Raw genomic sequence first — 20,528 nt, forward strand, 5'->3', positions numbered from 1 at the left:
CATAGTGTGTTTAAAAGTTTGCTCTGATATGGCTCTTGGCTCCAGGTACGAAGGGTGCCTTTGATGTCCCCAATCACGCTGCCTTCCTTCTGACAGCAGAATGTAACCTTTTCCCACAATTTCCTTCCAAGCGGACAAGTTTGCATGAGATGTAGTGCTGATTCCTCTTCCTGTTTGCAGTTGAGACAAATGGATGGACCAGAGAAGCTCCTTTTTCTGAGATTGTCCCAGGTGAGAATTCTATTGTGTGATAGAAGCCATAGAAAAGTAGAAACCTTCGGCCATATGGAAATGCTGAAAAAAGTTTGAAGTAAATCCATCTGGTCCTGGCGCCTTCCCTGCTTTTAGTTGATTCACCGCCATTTCAACCTCCTGAAGACTTATGGGCTTGAGAAGAAGAATATTGTGCTCTTCAGTAATTAATCTGGGTATATTTCGGATAATTTTATCAATAGCCTCTGTTCTGTTTATGTTAGGTTCCTGATTCATCTTCTTGAAGTAATTGAGGAACTCCTGTTCGATTCCTTCGTGGGTTTCAATTTTGGTTCCATGCTCATTGTTGACATAAGAAATTTTATTGATCATTCTTCTTTGCACTGTGGTTTTGTGAAAGAATTTCGTATTCTTTTCACCCTCCTTCAGCCATCTAACTCTCGATTTTTGCCTCCAGAGAGTTTCTTCCTGTAGGTCCCTTTCGAGGATTTTATTTTCTATGGTCTGCTCTTTCTGGGCCAGCTCTTCCGAGCGTCCTTCAGAGATCATTCTTTGCTGAATATCTTTCATTTCTTGATGAAGGATTTCCTTGGCTTTGAGAATGTTGCCGAAGATGGATTGATTCCAACGTTTAATTTCCCCTTTGAGGTACTTTAGCTTCCTTTGGAATATAGACATTTTTGTTCCATCAGTTGGATTAAATTTAGCCAAGTTGTTCTGACAAATTCATAGAAGTCCGGATGAGTTAGCCAAAAAGCCTCAAACCGAAAGGGTCGCCTTATATTGCTACCAGGCTGATTCCAGTGGAGGGCGATCGGCCAGTGATCAGAGCCTGAAAAAGGAAGGATAGATGCTGTGAATTCTCCCCCTAGATGAACTGCATTATCAGAGATCAGAAATCGATCAAGACGCGAAGCTATTTGCATGGGTTCTGGCCTTTTATTGTTCCAAGTGTAGAGGCCGTTATTTGAAGGAATATCTATCAGCCAATTATTTTGAATGAAGTCTTTTAATATAGAGCCATCCCTGTTTATTTTGCAACGCCCTCCTTTTTTTTCCTCCATTGTTGCAATCATATTATAATCTCCTCCTGATATCCATAGCGGGTGTTCCCTCTCTGTATTAAGCTGATATCTGGACTCCTAATGAGTATTTTTTTTGAGCTTTATTAAGGACTGCCACCAGGTTGTCCACTTGTCTATCAGGTATTTTGTCGAAATTTCCTGTTTTACAAGCTTGTTCTAGGCCCAAGATATCTAGCTCACCAATATCTATTGATTCCGTGTCCTCCTCCATGATTTGAGGTTCTTGATGGTATCCATCGCTTTCCTTCTCGTTTTCTGTGTTGGGATCTGTACCATCTATATCCATTTCAGGGAAGCTCCAGGTGTTTGATGCAGTTTTAAGCTTATTACCCCCTTGTTCTACATTCGGTTCCCCTGTTATCGTTTTGGATCCTTCAATCTTCTCCTGGCTAGATCCTTTTTGATTGAAGGGCCTATTGTCTGGATCCGGCATTTCTTCATTGGCTAGGACTTCAAAGCTATTGCTAGTAGAGGGCTTTGATTGATCTACTGGGGGAGTCTTTGTAGAGATTACTGATTTTTTATTTCCTCTTCGGCGATTGAGCACCTTAGTGAAGCCATCCGGCGTTGGGTTTTCCTGGGTATTTTGAACTGAGGGTTTGCTGTTTAAAGGGCAATCTCTGTAGAGGTGTCCTAGGTCATGACATTTTCTGCATCTAAAGGGTACATGCTCATAATCAATTAACTGTATCCATTCCACATCTTCATGAAAAAGACTTACCGTATCAGGCAAAGCTTGTTTAAGGTCCATGTAGACGCAGATCCGTGCATATGAGGTGTATCTGTGCGTCTTTGTTTCTTCCGCTATCTTGACGAAGTCGCCCAGAACATTGCCTATCGCTTTGAGAGACTCCTCTTCCCAGTATTCCAGTGGCAAAGAATACAGCCTGATCCACACCGGTGCGCAGCTTAGGTCTTCTTTATCAGGGTTGAATCTTTCGATCCATTCTTTGAGAAATAGCCCAGCAGAGTTAAAGAAATAAGGCCCTCCATCTAAAACTCTGTTTCTGTCTTCCAAACAGTTGAAGACCGCCGTAAAAAACCCCTTAGGCCCTAGATGCAAGGTTATGTGTCCTTTTGGATGCCATTTAACATTTATCCATGCTCTCAACGCTTTCTCGTTTGGCCATATTCCAATAAATTTGCCTATGAGAGCATGATCTCTCATATACTGAATCCTGGCATTGATGCGATGGCTTGGTAGCTCTACTTTTGGCCTATGCGTAGCTACTGGTTTGCATGTGGAAGAGCTGACCTTTGGCTTGTCCTTCTGTGCTTGTTCAGTTTGCGTTTGCTGACTTTTGTCTGCGCTTTCATCATTGTACTCCTTATCCCTGTCTGATCCCTCGATATTCCCTTGCTTGTTGTCGTTTGTTGGAGGAGGCGCCCCTCCTTCCCCCTGAGGGGGGCTCATTGTTGCCGCCGGCCAAGACCAGTGGGTTGTGACCTGCTATACTACCGCGTACTGTTCCTGGCGAGCTCTGTCCGGAGGACCTGCCGTCGCAGGTGAGTTCTGAAATTGTTTTAACCTCTATCTCACTTGAGGAGTTATGAGAGGAATATAAAGCTATCCAATGTGACCCATCTCCCATGAGCATTGGTCATAATGACAAATTCCTCATTTGCTCATTGCATAAGGTGAGAGGGTGAAGAAGTGGCATTGAATATAGTGAAATGAAATCACATGGGATCAATTGTCACCTATAAGGCTTATACCTAGTAACGAAGACTTCAGAGGAAGGTCAAATCACCATTGCAAGGATTCTTGGCTCAAAGGACACTTAACCATGCAGTTTTTCACCATAATCAAGCATATTTAGCTTTCTATCCCAACCTATTCATAGATCCCTTCTCTTTAAATTAATATTTGTTTATTGCTAAGCATTAGTGGGTGGCAGTAACAATAGTATTGAGTAGGCACTGACAAGTGCACTTAGTTTGAAAGTTGGGAAGTCAGATAATTTGGGGAATCATTATCTGTCAGATCATATCTTCCTCTGAACATCGGAAAATAATTCTTGTTCGGAGTATATCCATCAAGCTATCAGCACTCTGTTATTCATGTATGTATGAAAGTCACCTAATCATACTGCTTCATAAGTAACAAGAGTCATTAGACATCATATTATAACATCACATCTCCCTCACAATGTTTAAAAGGTAAGCTTACTTAAAACATAAGCATTGAGCTATATGCAACCTTCTCTTAATCATATGGTCCATGTGCTGGAATTATCCAATCATAATCATGCAGCTTATATCAAAATCAGTTATCAAGACATGCCTTTCATCAGGAATCATCGGACAAGAACAGTCATTGAAGATTTTATGGCTCCCTCTTAAGCCTTTCTTGAAGTCAGATGAGGCAACAACTTCAGAAAAGGTCTGAGTCATCATAGTCCTAGTTGTATCATCCTTCATTGCATCAAATTACCCATTTCATGATGGCAAGGAGAATTTCTCATCAGGCATTCATATATGTAGAACCATTCTTCACAAAATCCTGATTTAATGCAATCAATATATCATGTTCTTTTGCTTATTTTGCTTGTATACTTGCTTCTATTTTTCACAAGGATTGATAGAGAATTGGTCAGAGTGCTATGCACTTCTTCTAGATGACCTTCATGATTGAAGGCTTTAGGTGAGGTTTACTTCTTATCAAAGGTGCGACAATTTCCTTTACTGACAGATCCTTGAGAGGTTTGATTTTGGCCTAGAATTGTTGTTCCTTTGTTGATTCTTGTTTCCACTTGTAGCTGCAAGCTCATAGTAATTAATGATTTTCAGTCGTCACTAGGATGTCATGTCAATCATGTTTCGTGATACAAGATTAATGTAAGGCAAATCAATGTAGGATCACAACCAAGTTCCATCATAGGTCAAAATTTTAGAAGGCTACTTCCTTTATTACAAAAATTGTAACTGTCTTATTTTTTCACAAAATCATTGTCCTGAAGGTCTTTGATTTACTGACAGAATGTGCTTTAAACAAAATCATTTTCTTCAGATGATTGCAAGAACCCTTTACTTTTTCCTGTTGATATTGGGAGCTGTAAAGATCCATACGTGATTTATTTTAGCTCAGGGTAGGCCAAATAACTCTACTGCTCAGATAATATTCTAATGATGTTGATGATCTTGAGGGCCAAGATTGAACATAAATTAAGAAGTATTTGGAGAGAAGTAAACTTAATCCAAAGGCTAAGTAAGTTTTTAAAGGGACTACTAGATTATTGATCACATTTTCACACTTCGAGCTATTGTTGAAAAGGCTAGGCAACAATTCTCAAAATCATTTTATTGTTTTGTGAGTTTCATGAAAGCCTTTAATTTCGTGCCATGGAATTCATTGTTCCAGAGATAGCATGATATTGCAATCTCTGGTCCTCTCATTGTTGCAACTTGATATTATGAGAGGAAATCTGAGATTGTTTTAGGTTGGTTTTGTAGAACTCAAGGACTTCGACTTTATTAAGAGAACTATTGGGCTTAAGTAGGGATGTTCCTGCTTCTTGAATTTATTTGGGATCTGTGTTGATGAGATTAAGGAGTACATTAAGGGGAACACAAAGTTTCATACTGATATTTGACAACCTCCATTATTCTTGACAGGTTTCATAATGGAGGTTTGCTGACAAATAATGCTCCAAAATTTGGGGAAGTTTTATGTAATCAGGGTGAAGTACAGCTACAGGAAGAAATATAACTTATTTTCTTATAGAGTACTAGATATTAGAACATGAAATATGAAACCTCAAGATTCTGAACCTCAAGTTGCATATGAGACGTGGGTTTAGATGGGACTTGGATAGTTATTTAATCATATGAATGAAAAATAGAGTACAACAACATGTGTTACATTGACGCCTTCAATTGTATAGTTCTTGAGGCTCAGTTGCAACTCCAAGGCTCATATGGTTTTGAGATTAGTACACAGTCTCATAATCTATGTCTTGCCTTACAAGTGTTTGAGAGGGATCTGTAGATTCTTCTCAGTGGAATGCATATATTGTTTGTAAAATTGTTTATTATACGATCATCTAAAGAAAAGAAAATTACAAGAATATGGGCTTTAATGCCTCATGGGTCACAAGTATAGTGTTGTTGTGGCCCAGTTTGGAACTCTGAGATATCAGAACATTTGGAGAATAGTATAGGGATTCTTCTCAATGCATGTCCTTTCCTTGTAAGACCTTGATAGGGGTATATAGATTATTGACAATAGAATGCATATTTGTCTGTATAGTTGTTTATTATGTAATCATCTAAAGGACAACAGAGTACATGAATATGGGTTAGACTGTCTCGTAACTGTATAGTTGTTGAGGCTCAATTGTGATTACGTGATCTTGGAAGATTTTGAGAGTATATAAACGCTTCCCAATGTATGTCCTTTCCTTACAAGACTTGGATAGGGGAATATAGAGTCTTATTATTGAAATTTAGATTTTTATTTTTTTTTTTATTTTTTGTATAATTGCTTATTATCTACTAATCTGAAGAAAAACAGAGTTACAAGAATACAAGTTTAAATGCCTCAGAAATGTACAGTTGTTGAGGCTCAACTGCAACTCTGAGAACACGGAATATTTTGTGTGGAATATATAGACTCTTATCAATCAATGTCCTTGTATTGCAAGACCTTGATAGGGGTATACATATTTTCTCAATAGGACACACATGTTTGTATAATTCTTTATTGTCCTAATCATATGACGAAAACCAGAGTGCACGAATATGGGTTTCAATGCTTCACAACTTTTAGTTGTGGAGGCTCTATTGTGACTTGGAGAACTAGGAATACTTTTAGAAGAGTATATATATTGTTTTCAATCCATTTCCTTGCCTTGCAGGACCTTGAGAGGGGTATATAGATTCTTCTCAATGGGAAACAATTGCCATTTGTATGGTTGATTGTGATCCAATCATCTGCAGAACATGAGAGTGCAAGGATTTTCAGGGGATCTACATTCAAAATAAGGCTTGAAGAGAATCTCCACTATCAAATCAACCAAGGGTAGACTTGCTTAAAATGTGCAATCAAAAAACACTTTAATTCTTAATCCTCCCTACAAAGGAATTTTCAATTGCAAAGACTAAGCACAAATAATACTGTGTGACTAGCCTTTGACCTTGGGTAAGCTAGCTTCCATGACTATCATGCCATATGTGTTTTTCCAATTAGACCTAGGCATATGTGGCATGAGAGTCATGTGATATTATCCTTTGACCATTTTAGTCGCTTTTATGTAAAGTGATTGGGAGTATTAAGACTCCTCCATTCATTATTTAAATCATGGAAATGATACTAGTAGAATTGAGTGAGATTTTGGGTGAGGTTATGTAAATTAGACCTTCTTATCCAACTGAATGTGCTATTATTTATTCTCGAGCACCAGAGGATGTGCTTCCTAATGGATAGAAATAATACCTTGTGAATTTATTAAAAACATTCTCCCAGACAGGCCTGCTTCTACTTATGTTTTGGAAAAAAAACATATCATCTGATTGTTCTAAACATCAAAACCCAATAGCCAAACTCATTCCTATACCTCTTCAATATTTCTCCATTCCAACTAGGCTGAATGATCCTGAATTCAGAGGAAAAGTACCAGCCTTCTCTTCATGCAATCTCAAAACAACTTTGAGGGCTAACCCACCTTCTTTGGATGAACGGAAGGTATTAACACATCTATTTAGGGTGCATATTTATGTGCAGTTGCGGCTTTTTCAGCACAAGCATACACCACAGTGATGATTCAGTTTTTTGCTTGGGCTGAGGTGAGAAATGGAATTTTATGAACAATGATGCTCAGTGTTCCTAGAACAGAGTTCAGATTATTATCATCCTTGTTGGCATGTGAAGATTTGTCATGCCTTGTATATTCTCATGATCTATATGTATTCATTAAGTTAGTGAAACTAGAACCTCCCCATTGACATATTTTCATTGCCAAATTTCCAAATGTTATAAAAAAAGAAGGTTGAGCAAGGTTGCAGTGAGTGAACTCCAGTGTTTTTGCTGAGGCAGAAGCCATGCTTCTTTCAAATAAAATGTCTAGTGCTACAATTCTCAAGGTACTTTAGGACTTGTGCTCTCTTTCTTCCCCACTTAACGAGGGAAAGGATGATTAGGTACCAACTTATAGATATCATGATGAAAGTGTTATTATAATCACGAGTCTAAATTTAGCTATTGAACTTCTATGGCAACAACTGGGTCTATGCATCAGTAAGATAGTAAAATTGGTCATCTTCTTTGCCTATTGTACCTTTGTCTTCTGATGCTAATGGATTTTTACTCCCTCTACGACCAGGCACATAGAATATCTTTCCATATATTGACCTATTTTTGTAATATGTGAAAAGTTGCAACCTCATCAAATGACACTTACACAGCTAGAATACACCAGTGCTACCTCTAGAGAGATAAGACCAGCTGCAAGTTCATCTGATTCCTTAGTGCTCAACATACTGGCCCATTGTATACACATAATCAAAGGGAATATCCTTCACTTTGACAAGTGAAACAACCGGTAAACTCAAGGCAGCAATATCAAGATGAGTCCATACACACTACATTATTAGATTGACTTGGTAAACTGATATCCTGTTGCATGTTCAGATTGTTGGGGTTACCTTTAGATTCTTTCTTTTTTTATTGTACACACTTTAAACACATACCCAACCCATTTCCTCGTAAGCATTAATAAAGCATAGTATGATAATATGGGGCATTTTCCTGGATCAGATTCCATCTTAGCTATTGCCTCTCCTTTTGGGTAGATGGAAAGTTAAGTGCATTCTAAGGGAATTTGATTGCTTGTTTCTTTGTGTTAGGATACCTGCAAATGTCCTTGCTGACATCGTGACATCAATGTAAGAGAAGTCCTTATAATCAAATGGGTATTTATCCCAGGAGTTTACTCTTGTGCATTCTCACATTTTCAAGTCTTGCATATGTGCCAGAAATCATAGACAAGTACCCAAACTTGGAAGAAAACTCAAATTTACTATGTAGCTACCTAACCCAATTCCAATTCAAGAGGTACACAACTCAATCAATAATAGCACTCAAAGGGTTATGATGCTACTGAGCTCCATTCCATAGAAACAGAGATCTCAACGAGTTAAAATTCAAGCCATGGACCATTGAAGAGTTAGATCCAACATTCAGTATTGCAATGAGTGTATATGAAATACACCAATATTATCTATGCATTCATAAGCAATATCTGACAAACACCTTTGGCAACTAGCCTTTAGTTTTTACAAGAGATGCATGAGAATATATGAAATAAATCAATCTTATCTATGCATTCATAAGCAACATCTGAAAAACAACTTTGGCATCTAGCCTTTAGCTTTTACTAAAGATGCATGAAGCATTATATAAACAGAATGCAATCTTTTGGGAATTCCATTCAAATGTGGAACATTACTATGGAAGCCAAGTTAAGAATTGATATTAGATCTTGCATGCACATTTCATGGATTGTTGTAGTAGTGACATAAAAATGGACTAGGTGAGTTATATCATATATGTCAAAGATAGTCTAAAGTGAAGTATGAAACTGCCAGCTTAGCTATAAACTTGGCTAAATGGTCCAACCTAAAACTGTGATCCTTCCATTATCACTAAGCATCAGTGGGTGGCAGTAACAATAGTATTGAGTAGGCACTGACAAGTGCACTTAGTTTGAAAGTTTGGAAGTCAGATAATTTGGGGAATGATTATCTGTCAGATCATATATTCCTCTGAACATTGGAAAGTAATTCTTGTTCAGAGTATATCCATCAAGCTATCAGCACTCTGTTATTCATGTATGCATGAAAGTCGGTCAATCATACTGCTTCTTAAGTAACAAGAGTCATTAGACATCATATTATAACATCACATCTCCCTCAGAATGTTTGAAAGGTAAGCTTACTTAAAACATAAGCATTGAGTTATATGCAACCTTCTCTTAATCATATGGTCCATGTGCTGGTATTATCCAATCATAATCATGCAGCTTATATCAACTTCAGTTATGAAGACATGCCTTTCATCAGGAATCATCAGACAAGAACAGTCATTGAAGATTTTATGGCTCCCTCTTAAGCCTTTCTTGAAGTCAGATGAGGCAATAACTTCAGAAAAGGTCTCAGTCATCATAGTCCTAGTTGTATCATCCTTCATTGCAGCAAATTACCCAATTCATGATGGGAAGGAGAATTTCTCATCGGGCATTCATATATGTAGAACCATTCTTCACAAAATCCTGATTTGATGCAATCAAGATATCATGTTCTTTTGCTTATTTTTCTTGTATGCTTGCTTCTATTTCTCACAAGGATTGATAGAGAATTGGTCAGAGTGCTATGCACTTCTTCTAGATGACCTTCATGATTGAAGGCTTTAGGTGAGGTTTACTTCTTATCAAATGTGCCACAATTTCCTTTACTGACAGATCCTTGAGAGGTTTGATTTTGGCCTAGAATTGTTGTTCCTTTGTTGATTCTTGTTTCCACTTGTAGCTGCAAGCTCATAGTAATTAATGATTTTCAGTCGTCACTAGGATGTCATGTCAATCATGTTTCCTGATACAAGATTAATGTAAGGCAAATCAATGTAGGATCACAACCAAGTTCAATCATAGGTCAAAATTTTAGAAGGCCACTTCCTTTATTACAAAAATTGTAACTGTCTTATTTTTTCACAAAATCATTGTCCTGAAGGTCTTTGATTTACTGACAGAATGTGCTTTAAACAAAATCATTTTCTTCAGATGATTGCAAGAACCCTTAACTTTTTCCTGTTGATATTGGGAGCTGTAAAGATCCATATGTGATTTATTTTAGCTCAGGGTAGGCCAAATAACTCTACTGCTCAGATAATATTCTAATGATGTTGATGATCTCGAGGGCCAAGATTGAACATAAATTAAGAAGTATTTGGAGAGAAGTAAACTTAATCCAAAGGCTAAGTAAGTTTTTAAAGGGACTACTAGATTATTGATCACATTTTCACACTTCGAGCTATTGTTGAAAAGGCTAGGCAACAATTCTCAAAATCATTTTATTGTTTCGTGAGTTTCATGAAAGCCTTAAATTTCTTTCACCTTGCAATATTTTTATTGGAAATGTGTTTGTGTTTGGGCGAGAAACTATGCTAGATTTCTTTTTCTTTGCAATAGTGTTGTTGTCAATTTGGTTGTTTATGATAAAAGGAAATCTAGCAAGTGTTAGATTTCCATCACTTTGGCAATGTTATTGGAAATGTTGCGCTTGTGTTTGGGCTAGAAGTTGTGTTAGATTTCTTTTGCTATGCAATGTTGTTGTTTTCAATTTGGTTGTTTATTATAGAAGGAAATATAACATGTGTTAGATCTCTTTCACCTTGGTAATGTGCTTTTGTTTGTGTTAGAAGGAAATATAGCATGCACTAGATTTCTTCTGACATAAAATGTTGTTATTGGTAGTATGCTTGTATTTATGCTACATGTAAAGCTAGCATGCGTTAAATTGATTTTACCTTGCGACATTGTTGTTGGAAATGTGATTGTGTTTGTGATAGAAGTTGTTGGATTTTGTTGGCTTTTGTTTGCCCTACAATGTTATTGTTGCCAATGTGCTTTTGTTTGTACTAGAAGTAAATCAACCGTATGCTAGATATCTTCTACACTGCAATGTTATTTTTGGCAATGTGATTGTGTTTGTGCTACAATAAACTCTAGAATGTGTAAGATTTCTTTTACTTTGAAATGTTTTTGTGAGTAATATGCTTCTATTTACGTTAGAAGAAAATTTAGCATGTGGTGGATTTCCTTCGCCTTAGAATATTGTTATTGGCAATGTGTTTGTGTTTGTGCTAGAAGGAAATCTAGCATGTGCTAGATTTATTTGACCATGTAATGTTGCTTCTAGCAATATGCTTATGTTTGTAGTAGAAGGAATGATATTGATTGTTAGCTTTCATTTGAGGAAACAATGTTTCATTACATACAACATGACAACCATAATATTTTTATTTTTGCATTTATATTACTTTTTTGGAAGTTGTGTGTTTTTGGGGAAATATAAAGTCACACTTTACACGGTTCATTCTTTTAATTACAAGTTACGATGTAATTGTTGTTACAGAATTGATGCAAGCTACAATGGAAAATATAATTTTGGCAAAAGGGGACTATGTTGATCTCCTTATTAATGATCAAGTCATTGGGCTAGCAAGGGTTGAATCTGCAGAGTCTGGAACTTATTATGTTGGAAAAAAGGTTAATGTTGGTTATGTTGCAATTTTGATAATTGATCTCATTCAACCACATTTGATTGATGATGATGTTAATGAAGGGGACATACATCCATGGAAGATTGTGGATTTGAGACACCACATAGGTAAATCAAAATATTGAAGCATGTGTTATATATTTTTGATACTATAATAAATGTTCTTTTTTTGAGTAAATACTAACATTATTTACATTTATTTATAGGTACAAATGTTTCTTCTACATTTTCTATTGGAGACAAGGTAAATCTTCTACAACATGGAGTGAAGGTGGGCGAGGGCTCCATATTCAATACAGAGCTTGGGCATAAAGTGCATGGAAAGATGGTAAAGAAAGGATGCATAGTGGTTAAAATTGAAAAGGTGTTAAAACATAATGTTCCTCTACCACATCCAACAGGGTTTGAGCATACACTTGGGGGTGCATTAGAATCTTATGAAATTTGGCCAGAATCAGATTTGGAGCCTCACTGTCATGATCATGCCATAAATATTCCCCAAGATAGGGTTAAATTCATATGTGCAAAGGTTTCTCTTACACATGAATGCATGGGAACAAGCATGTGCATTGCCAAAGGAATGCTAGTTCATGTCCACGAGGATGACATTGTTGAGGGTGAAACACTAGGTGAAATGGATTTTGGTGTTTTTCTAGAAGAGATAGATGGAAATTGTGAGATATGCAAAATTGGAGATAAGTCTATACATTGTTTGGTTAGATGGCCAATAAATAAGTTGGTGGAGAACAAAGGTGTGATATTAAGGGTCAAGGAAAAGTTCAAGGAACCAACCAAAGAAATGGTGATATGGGATGTTATAGAGGACACAAATCCCTTAAACAAATGGGATGGGTACCTTTGTAATGAAAAAGATAGAAACTCAATTGATATGAATGTAACAAGGCCATATAAAAGGATTAAACGAGTTATGGCTACAAAAAAAACTGCAAAATGTCAAACAAAAATAGATGAAGAGAAAGAAATTCGACTTTTGGCAGCAGATGTATGTTGTAGAAATGATTGTCTTCAACATGTCGATAGGAAGGCCATTGCAGGTGCTAGAAGGGATATGAGACAAATAAATACAAATGGTATTAGAGAATTTGTCTTGAATTCACTCATGTCAAACACAGTGATGTCAAGCGGCCATGGCCATGGCCATGGCCTACCACCTATTGCTAGAAATGTAAAGGACATGAGATTTAATGGGAATATTATTTGTAAGAAAGCATGGTATAAGATACATAAAATTCCTCAAAGCACATTCTATAACTACCAACATTATTTCCAACATGGACAGATCAAAGCTATTCATGGTAACACCAACACATGCAAAGCACGAGCTCACACAGTGGCAGCTATAGAAATATTGCACAAAATTGTAATGGATAATTCAGATTTTTCACCAAATCAAACACGTCAAGTTGAAGAAGATGGAACATCTGCTCCTTTAAGACTGCTTCCTTCGACTTACACACAAAATTCTTTGTTAAAAGAGATCAATGAGGCTCTTCAAAAGCTCAATTACCCATCAATATCACAACCAACAGTGAGCAAGATCTGGAATACTAAGTTTCAAGATGTGGCATTTTCAAAGAACACCAACTTTAGTAAATGCAATGAACGTATTGTGTTGAAAGCACAAATGAAGTCAGCAACTACAAAAGAGTTGGAAGAAAAGGCACGAGGTAGGTTGACGAAACATAACAAGATTGTTATGTGTGGAAGATATTGCTACTATGCCCATAGAATTATGTCAGAGCGGTTTCCAAAGGAGTATTTGAGCATTATCCATGATAAAATGGACAAAACAAAGACATCAATCCCAAGGCTACGTGTCAAATCAAAATCTGTTGTAGGAACAAATTTGGGTTTGTCATTGACAGGTATGCTTACACATGGGCATAAGGCGGGAGGTTTTGGTCATTTCTCCTTACCATTTGTCCATATGGGATCACAATTTACTATTACATCCCTTGCAAAGTGCTTAAGGGACCTTGAAGACCCACAAATGGATATGTATGGTGATCTACTTTATGAAAGTGGAATTTCAAGAAACCCACTTACAAATGCATTACTTGACACCTCTATTTACCCAAAATGTCAAGGGTACAAGGATGATTTTATATCTCATGGAAGTTCAAAAAGTCAAAATGTTGATTTTAAACCTCTTCCTCCACATTTGTTGTTACAGTTGGACAATGCAGCAAGTGATAATAAGAATCGCTATCTTTTCATGTTTCTATCACTTTTAACTGCACTTGGTGTCTTCATCACTATTGAGGTTGGGTTCTTGCCTGTGGGGCACACCCATGAAGACATAGATGGAACCTATGGAAGAATGTCTTCCAACCTAAAAAGTAAAGATATTTATTCTTTACCTGAAATGATGGATACATATCGCATAATTGAAGAAAATAGAGTGTTTCCACCTACACTTATTGACAAGGTCTATGACTTCAAAAGTTTCCTTAGTGGATACATTAAGGAGGGAAAAAATGCACTAGTTGGACATCTTAATGTTCAATACTTCCAATTTCTTATACTCAATGATGTTCCAGTACTAAGGTATAAAGAATCAATTAGAGACTCTCAGTGGTCAGAACCAGTTGAGTTATGGAATATAGATGATGAAGGTCGACCTATAATTCCCATAGGGAAGCCATCTTTCTTAGCTTCCAAATAGAATGATGTCTATTTAAAAGAACTAAAGGAAGGGATAATATCATACATAAAAATGTGGAAAGACACTATTGGGAATGAGGATTCACCAATTGTTACAGAGGAATGGAAAAATAAAGTGGTGTATTGTGAAAAAGTTCTTGATACATTAGATGGAATCTATAATGATCATAGAATAATAGATGGAAATGATTCATCTTCTGAGGATTTCTGGCCCAAGACAAGGCACATTGTTGATGTTGATCGTAATGCACTCCAAGTAATCTCAAGTATTATGGATGGAGATTTTGATAATGCGATAGATGAACCAATATATGTTGGACCCAAATGCAACAAGCCAAAGCCAACATTCAATCCGATGATTGATGTTGAGAAAGGAAAGATGTTGCTAGTTAGATTAGGAAATGAGGATGCAGGTGAGATGATTTGGATGGAAAAATCCATCTCAAATATCTTTAGGGATAATGAAAGTGAGAATCTTCATGTAAAGGTTGACTGGTGGAAGCCTATGTCAGGGAAATACAATGGAAAATTTTTAGAGCAATATTGGGTACCAAATCCTGATGACAAAGAACTTGGCTCTATTCCAATTAATGCCATAGTGTGGGCATGGATGCCAAAGAAAGAACATTGCAAGAAGACCAAGATAAATAAATATGGTGTAGAAGCCATTCTTGATCTACTTGAGCGATTATCTTAAGAGTAGGTTTATATGATACATAAATGTAATTTTTTTTTGGAGGATCTATTAATATACATTCAGACACATTTTCCCATATTTGTTGTATAAATATTATCTTCATATTTTTTTTGAAGGAGTTTTATATTATTTAATAGTTCAATGTAATCATGTGTTATACAAATTACATGACAATGCCATAAAATATTTAAGTTTTCAAAGCTTTATTTGACCAGCATGACTTCTCACCATATCAAATATGCGTAATAAAATTCAATAATGCACCTAAAAACATCTTCTAAACTTGTTATATTAAAACAACAGTGGGGTACCTAATTAGTATTGTATTTAATATAACCATTTAAACTCTTAATGAATAAATGCTAGATGCTTGATATAATGTTTGAGGTGAGTTTTCCTTAATTTTCCTTATTATAATTGATATAATCAAATTCCCTATTTTGTTGCATGTTAATTTATAATAAAAAATATTTTGATCATTGAACAACACAACTAGAATTATAAAATATTTCTACTTATAGATTTTGAAGTGGTGCCAACATTATACTAGTATAATTAATTTGTACTCAACTTAGGAAAAGTAGTTAGTGTCAATTTAAAATGGTCAATAATAGTAAGAAAAACAATATTAATATATTGTTAAATAACTTTATAGGCAAGATTTTTTTTACACAATCTAGTATTCATGGTCATATTTAACACATAAATATAAATGTTAATGGTAATAGAAATAATGTAAGGAATTTAAGTTTTAGATGAATGTTAATATGTTCTTTTCAATATAGTATCCTTAAACATTACAGGGATAAAAACTAAACATGTGTAATAGATATCTTAATCATTTTTCTCTCTTTCTTGTTGTATTTGAAAATAATCAAATTGTACTACTTTGTTACTATTCTAATTCATGATTGATTTTGATCATTAAAATGATTAGTAATTGAGACGAGAGGCTCATTTTAGAGCCCAATATGGGGGGATGTGTAAGTTTGTCTATCCGTCTGTGCCCGTTTAAAATAAAAATTATGTTCTAAATAGAAAAATATAAAAAAAGAATATTTTGTAAAGTAATTAGAAGTAAAAAAAAATGTGTGAATCAGAGGTTTAAATGTTATAATTTTCAAAAGTAACTATTGAAGATTTATGTTAACTAATTTATGTCAATATCAACTTCATATATATCTATATATATAAAAAAACATTTCTTATGGTTAAAATTATTATTTGTTCGTATATATACTCTATTTAGCTTTCAAAAATGTAGTTTCAACAATTAAAAATAGCACATTGTATCTTTCACTCTAAATGTGTTTGCACTTGAAATTTGATCCCTACATCTGCACTTAAAATGGATCTATGATGGTATATATTGGACACATTACTATGATCATTTGTCATTGAATAACTTTATACTTAATATATAGCTTGCATATTAATATATTATTCATTAAGTAAGCCTCAACCAACTTCGTTTCTTACATAAAAGTACAAATAATAAATAAAAATAAATTATATTCAACATTTAATTTGATCCTAAAAAAATATTTTCTCCTTAACTCTAAAATGGTGCAAACTTCTTACAATAGTATGTAATGATGATGGTGATAATAATGATTATCATCCACTAAGACGAAATATGGTATATAAGAAGGTAAAAAGATATTACTAAAAGTTATTTTGAATTTTAAATTGTGCCAACATTGTTTTAGTAATAATCGTAAATCAACATATACATGATATTTACTATATCGGATTATCGGTTAATAATAGTTACACACACATCATTATTTTCATAAAATAACCTTAACAAACTTATCTTTTTAATATAAACCATAAAAATATTAAAATAGATAATGTAAGGAATCCAATATTAATATGTGAAATATTTTCTTTTTCAAGTTTATATAAATTTGTTTTATAAAGTTTATCATGATAATTTTTACACAAAAAATGGTGAATATCTATATAAAAATTAGTGAACTAAGTGGCTTTCTAATTCCTCATTTCGAACAAATATAATCTAGTTAATGTTCTAAATAATGGTATATATTGGACACATTACCAAAAATTTCATTTGTCATTAAATAACTTTATACTTAATATATATCTTGCATATTAATCTATTATTCATAAAGCGAGCCTCAATCAACTTCTTTATTAACATAAGCGTACAACTAATAAATAAAAATAAATTATGCTACTACTCATATTCAACATTTAATTTGATCATAAATTTATTTTTCTCCTCAACTCTAAAATGGTGCAAACTTTCTACAATAGTATGTAATTATGATGGTGATAATGATGATTATCATCCACTAAGACCAACTATGGTAAATAAGGAGATAAAAAGATATTATTAAAAGTTATTTCGAATTTTATTGTTATGCTGAAAAAGCATTAAAAGAAGTGTTTCAATATCATCATAATTTTGTTTAGTTAAACAATAAAAAAGGTTGGTACCGTCACAAATATATTGAAATTTAATTCTAATACGAGTATAAACTCGATGCTTTGAGGGTTTTTTAATCTTCAACCATAATATAACTAGTGTTGCAAAGGTGATAGACTTTTAAATTGTGCCAACACTGCCTTAGTAATAATCATGACTTTTCACATACATGATATTTACTATATCAGATTATAATTAAATGGATTAATAATAGTAACATATGCATCATTATTTTCATAAAATAACCTTAACAAACTTATTTTTTACTATAAACCATAAAAAATATTAAGATAGATAATGTAAGGAATCCAAGATTAAAATGTGAAATATTTTTTTTAGCAAGTTTATATAAATTTGTTTTATAAAGTTTATCATGATAATTTTTACACAAAAATGGTGAATAGCTACATTAAAATTAGTGGATTAAGTGACTTTCTAATTCCTCATTTTGAAAAAACTTAATTTAGTTAAAGTTCTAAATTCTAGATCCACTGAATACTTCCATATTTAATGAAATATGTGTTCTAAGGAAGTTTGTCTTTTTGCAAACTCTTGAATTGCATTCCAAATAGAAGACCTGGGGAAATCATCATAGCTTTCTCCCTAAGCATCAGATTGAAATTTTGTAAGAAGGTACAGAAAGAGGATGGACTGTAGTTTCTTGCATATATTTTTCAGAGCCAAAAGTCAAAACAGTGACACGTGGCACTTCATACAAATTAACTCTTCTGGAAATGTCTATAATCAGGTCATCATGGGAGATTGTGTATAACTCTTCCTTGGAGAATCCAATTTGGATTAGACTAGTGGCATTGGAAAGAGGATGCAGAGGGATACTACAGATCACAATTTCAGAACTGGATGATCCAAAATTACAGAGATACATTATATTCAATATCAAGATCCTACTAAGTGAAAAAATGTGTGTAGTTTTTTTTAAATTTTTGCATAATCTTGGTTTGAAAAATTAGTTTGAAGGAATTCAAAGGGCATAGTAAAGCATTATTATCAGTAATTGATGCCCCTATTGGCTGAATAAATCGATCTTGCAGACAAGGCCGATCTCCCTAGTATCAAAAGATATCTAGCAACAAGCAAGACAAGCAAATTTACCTTTCTCTAAACATATTGCGATTCATTAATAAAAACTACAGAGGTGTTTAGACCCTACCTTAAGTCCAACGCTAGTTTGTGGCAGCCATCCTTCAACCATTCGAAAGAGTTTCCTTTTGAGAACCTGCAATCACAAACAAGAACACATCAAATAACACCTACATAGATAATATCATAAATCATGTTCATTATGGTGATCAAGGAATCCATAAAATAAACCATAAAACATAGCTTATTGAGAAAAATAAACTTATTTATATTAACTTTGAAATAGAAGAACATTACAACCTTTGGTGCCTTGACGTCGTACAATCTCTTCCCAAGGTCTGAAACATGAATCTCCTTTACTTTGACAAGCCTCACACTCTTCCAAATGAGATCAAAGAGGTATGTAATCTCTCCTCACAAAAGCTCAAATAGAAAGACTAAGTTCCAGCAGCATTTCACCTCAAAAATATTTAGCTTTCAACCTCTCCAGTAACCAGCCCAATGCTTCATTTTATAGTGTAAAAGAAGGAGGTTAGAGGTCCACCTATGAAGGGATATAGTCCTCCTTCAAAGGAATAAGCTCCTCACATCAAGGGGTTAGCTCCTTAAGGTATGGTATGCATGAACCTTAAAGGAGCGAACTTGCCACCTCAAGAATCTTTCCAGAAGCTTCTAGAAATGACTCAAAATGAGTTTTTAAGAATATACTTGCGCCTTTTTGACTTTTACAGGGGTCCGTACCCATAACATAGAGAGAGAGTAGTCAAGTAAGTAATGGACATGACCTTTAGGTGCGGGACCGCAGGTAATGCTAAGAGAAAGCGCAGAACCAGAGTTTTAGAGACTTTTGAGGACTTTATCTTATTTTCAAGGCTTGCTATGAAGAATTGAGGCTTATGACTTGCAAAGGAGGAAAGTATGAGTGGTAATGTACTCACACAGATTGCAGAATGTCAAGGTGACAATTTTTGTGCAACAGATTGCCCCCTAAAGTGTGAAGTCTGTAATAAATGAAGATGAAGTCTTTCATGTATAAAGAGTGAAGTACTTTATCATTTCAAGGATCATCCTGTGGATGCCCCAGTTGGAACCTGTAAAAAAATTCAATGCAATATATATATATATATATATATGTGATCATATCATCACTGAGGTAGGCATTCCAATACTCAAATTAAAATTGGCTAAACTATTCTGATACAGGAATGATTGTGTAATACATCATGAGTATAGACATATGTAGACACAGTATGGGCACATCCACCTGTTTATGAATACTCCACTATATAATGAATAAAAAAATTCCTCGCAGCCTGGATGGTAGAAACTAGATCCAGGGTCTTGATTTCTGCTTCCTGAACTAGTACGATTCTATCCATGCGAATGAATGTGTTGAAGTCGAACATGGTAGAAACCACTAGATTACCAGTCAATGATGTGATCTGTTAACAAGTGTGAGAGAAACCACCAGTAATGTCAATGGCTCTCAAAGTACTCAGTACAATCCATGAAATGTGAATAAATGAGCTGATGTCGAACATGTCGCAGAATCCTTTGATCGAAGGTTAATGATGCAACCTATCATCGACGGCGAGAAACCTGTCATTAGTGCATGCAGATTCCAAGGTACTGACGATTTATAGGTCATCTTTCTAGATACTGAGATGAAGTCGATAGAAAGCGATTTGTCGTAGGCAAGCCCACAACACGAAATCATAGATCAAGTTTTGAAGAAATATATTTGGCAATGACTAACTCAGGGATGGTCAAAATGGATGACAGATATTTTGCAAATGAATGGTTTATTTGAACTGACCTCTTGAACACATTGCAGATGGTTTGGTGACAATTGACCCAAAGCTAATACCCAGAAACCGGCTAAAGACTTTTAATATGGTTTGATTAACTGTTAGGCAAAGGATTTCCCAACCCAGGTGAACAAAAAGTTTCATGTTCAAGAGTGGTTAACTGCTTTTCTAAAACACAAATTATAACAAACAGGCTCATTTTTCTCTCTTTT

The sequence above is a fragment of the Pinus tabuliformis genome, chromosome J (assembly GCF_031772625.1).
Source record: "Pinus tabuliformis cultivar Carrire ecotype Pingquan chromosome J, CPIR1, whole genome shotgun sequence".
NCBI lineage: Eukaryota > Viridiplantae > Streptophyta > Pinopsida > Pinales > Pinaceae > Pinus > Pinus tabuliformis.